The following is a 4,211-nucleotide window of genomic DNA, read 5'->3' as shown; positions in this document are numbered from 1 at the left end:
TACTAGAAATCAAAAGAAGTTCGACCCCTGATGGTAAACCGTGTCACTTAATTAGCATGACTTTGAAGCACTTTCGTTATAATTTGCAGCTATCATAACAAGCGGCTGCTATAAGTGGAAAAATATGCGGCCTATGCGTCGTCGGCTGAAGAACGGGCAGCGGGCTGACTGAGAGGGCAGCGCTGAAGACGACCCGCTTCTCTGACCTGAACTTTATGGGTCGTTCAACGGGTGTCGCAGAAATTGCTAGTTGGAGCTTCTTCTCGGCGACGGAAGCTGATGCACTTTCAGATATAACGAGCACAATGAGCATTAACTTGAGCAATAATCCCAATTCCTTGGCTCTGTGTGTGTGTGTGTGTGTGTGTGTGTGTGTTCACCACTCGGCCGTTTTTAATAGGAGTAGAAGAGCAGGAGGCAAGAATCGCCCCTCTCAGCCAGACGAGCAGGTTTTCAGTAATCCAAGTTCGCTGCACAGTCCAGTAATGTGTCTCCTGCTATATGTTGTGAATATCTGACTCAAACCCCACTTGCTGAATATTTAATATGCCAGAAGGGTTGAAAAATGAATAGAATTACATGTTTGGAGTTTTATTTCTGCCATGCGACTACTGTAACTAAAATATATTTTGCTAAAAAGAACAAAAGAAAAAGAAAACAGTCATGGTATTAGTGTGTTCCCTTTGTTTGTGAGTTTAGATTTTATTTTGATTTTTTTAACATTTGCTTCCAGTGACCTTTCACCTACGTCGTTGCCGATGTCACACGCTCCCGCACGGAGCTTCGGCTGGCTTTCAGGGAGTCGACTGAAGAGTGAGAAAGGAGGATTCTTAAGGTAGGTGAGCAGGAAACAAAACGACGCTGAGAACTCAAGGCTAGGCACAGAGCACAGAGGAATTATGGGAGAAAAAAAAAAAAAAGGACTGCTCATCTCCAAGCAATGAGTAAGAAACGGCGAGGCTTAGTCTAGCATCCTTTTCTTCTCTGATTCAATTTGATTGCTAATGTAGAGCAATATGAGTCACCGGAGAGAGGAATGGATCTAAAAACAGGAAATTATGACACTTTGCCAAAAATGACAACAAAATGTGCAGTGCCTTGCCTTCATTTCCCTTAGATGTTTACCCCTTGATTTCTTATTACAATCCTAATTGTAAATCTATTTTCATTTTTAATATAAAACAAACGCCTGAAAAGCGTGGGCTGCGTCTGGATTCGAGCTCCGACTACGGTTGCAAGTTTTCACATTGGGATATGCGCTTATTCCTGCTTGGCACATCTAAATATTGAAGTTCTTGTCCATTTTTCACTACATTGCCTTTTGTCTTCAAGCTAGTGTCTCTTCTGGAAACACTTTGCAGAGTTTTCAGGGGGGAAAAAAGTTAAATCTGTGCAATGTCTATGATGATTATCCCGTCTTTCGACATCAACAGGCAACATCCTGAGTATGATTAACTAAGGATGCCTGGATTTATATAGATTTTTTTTTTTTTTTGTTGTTGTTGCTTGTTGTCACTTGTTCAACTACTGAGAGTGCTGCCGCGGGCTAACACACACACACTGCAAGCTGCGTTCATGCCTGCCTTCACTCTTCATTTTTCAAAAAATGCCTCCCATATTTGTGAAGCAAATGTCATGACGCGATGTCTTAATTTGGCAGCGAAAATGTCTAATGTTGGCAGGAAGCTTGAACTGCCAAAGGGATGCGCTTAGTAAATAACAGCAGCAAACATCTGGCCCCCTAATTTTAATTAGTCTCGGATTACAACTGGGCCACGCTCTCTGTTGTGTGTCAACTCACTTTCCGTCTGAATTTTCATTTCCAAAAAGGTCAAAATGCCTTAAAAAAAAATCGTTAAGAGATGAAAATATGAAATCATATCCTGAGCTTTGATTGAAACTTTTTTTTTTTTTTTCGTCCACGTCTGAAATAGCCATGGCAAATAATCTGTGAGTAACATAGGCAATAAAATTTAATTAACAACAAAAGACACAAAATTGCTGAACATCTGCTTATGTCTCCGTTGCCTCTTTTGGAGTAATTATTCATCAATCTGTCTCCAGCGCGTGCTTTATATTTACAGAAATCTGCTTCGACTAAATACATGTCTGCATGCAATCAAAAGAATTGTTCCACTGAATTTATACGGCACAGTTACCTGCGCTGAAAAGTATCTATGCCTCAATCAGAGGTTGTTGCTGATTATATCGAAATAGGAAATTATGGGCAGAGTAAATCAGCTGACTGAATAATCGAGCCAAGAGAGGACATCTACTTTCAAAAAACACAGATGCGCTGTGCCGTTGTTGGTGGTGTTTTTTTTTTTTTTTTTTAATTTTAGCTTGTGACAAAAAAAAAAAAAAAAATATATGTTCAACCAACAAAACTGCTGTTTGGCCTCAACCTGCGTCAGATGTAAGTCTTAACTCCAGATAAAGTGGATAGGAGAAGGACACGGAAAGATAAAGCTTTGTGAAGCATGCAATTCAAATAAATGTCTGCTCTGTCTTTGCTTTGTATTCACGTTGTATCTTGAAGTGTCAGGGGTGTAGCCTCCAAAGTCAGCTGGGAGAGAATCTGGCCTAATTATCTATGCACTACATTATACTAAAATCTACATTTAGCGTTGCGCAAGAGGTCAAAAATGCTTTCACAACAAGCTCCCTTACTATTGTTAGACTTCCGCTGGTACTAAATTATTCTATTGCATCACATTTCAAAAGCCATATCTGATTTTTATTGTTTAGTTGTCAGGAAAAAAAAAAAAGTTTATTAATATTCTGTCAGTTTCAAGTCAATCCAATGACCGCAGTGGGCTATTTAGTCATTAACAGTGGGTTACCAACAATTTCGTCCTGTCACCACCAATCCAAATCAATCAACCAATCAAATCCCTTCCAAAAAAAAAAAAAAAAAAAAAAAAAAAAAAAAAAAAAAAATCTTAAAAACTCAGCTGAAGCCTGTCTGAACGGATTGGGCAGCATCTCATGAGTTTATTCTCTGGTTTTCACCAATAATAAAAAAAAAACAAGAAAAATGTCGACATTAAGTTAACTTCAACTTGCTGTTAGGTGAGAGTATGTTTGCCCGTGGATGTCTCCGTCCTCTCTGTAGCATACCCAGCGTATATCCTGCCTAGAATGTGTTCCACCATCAGGTGATGAGGAACAAGATCAAGTCTATGCAGGCAAAGACTGCATGATGCAATGAAGATACGCCTGGAGGTTTCCGCAGTGAAATCATAACCCTCTCTTATTTCTCTAAGTGGTCACTGCTGTGGTTGCCTGCCTTCCACAACACAGTTCTTGTGGCAAAATGTTTTTTTTTCCCCCTTCTCACTTATTTCTCCTTATTTTGACCTTAACTTCAGGCTTTTATGTAATTATTCCCCCTCCTTTCCGAAAGACTGGCTTTGTTGATGGGTTCCTACTAAACTGTTCGCATGGTCCTTATATGGCATCCTCAGGAGCATCAACCTTTGGCACCCAACAACTATCAGGCTGTATGAAGTCTGTATAGCTGTCAGATTTTATTGCTCCTTGCAGGCTAAACACGGCAAACTGTCATTATTTGTTCTGAACGTATGGAGCGTTCTGCCATCGGTTTCCCTCCTAAGGGACATGGTATTAAGGAGTGGAAAAGGAGAAGGCAAGTTGAGATGGATTTACTTTATTTTTAGCTGTCTGAAAAAGTAAAAAAAAATAAAATAAAAAAAGACAAAACAAATGTTATAGCCACAATTCGCTTATTCTGTAAGCTCTTAAAAATCGATTTCTGCTTATTAGATTTTGAAGAAAGACTTTTCAGACTTAATTTCTGTCTTTGTCAAGCCACCCACATTTCTTTGTGGAGCTGAATAAATTTTAGGAAGATAAGGAGCATACTTTTGGATGGCGCCAATCAATTCCTTAAGCAGGAACTTTGGAAAGCGCGAACGCAGGCTTTGTTCAGCGGACTGCTGCTTAAACAGAACATGGGTGACCTTTACAGACAGCACAGCAATAGCTCGCATTCTGCAATTTGTCAGTCTAATTTTTTACTTCACCTCGTTATAAAACTCCAGGCCTTTTTCTGTAAGCAGTCTCTAGGGTGCACCAAATATTTTTTTAAATAAATCCCCCCTGTTTAATTGCTCACCTTATCTGGCAATCATCTGCTAATCTGCTTAGAATAAAATTGACTGACAGCTTACAAAGTATGCTTTCTTTCC

This window comes from Poecilia latipinna, unplaced genomic scaffold, assembly GCF_001443285.1.
Source record: "Poecilia latipinna isolate Pla-1442-1.1 unplaced genomic scaffold, P_latipinna-1.0 Scaffold413, whole genome shotgun sequence".
Taxonomy (NCBI): Eukaryota; Metazoa; Chordata; class Actinopteri; order Cyprinodontiformes; family Poeciliidae; genus Poecilia; species Poecilia latipinna.
Note: the sequence above shows the minus strand (reverse complement) of the source record.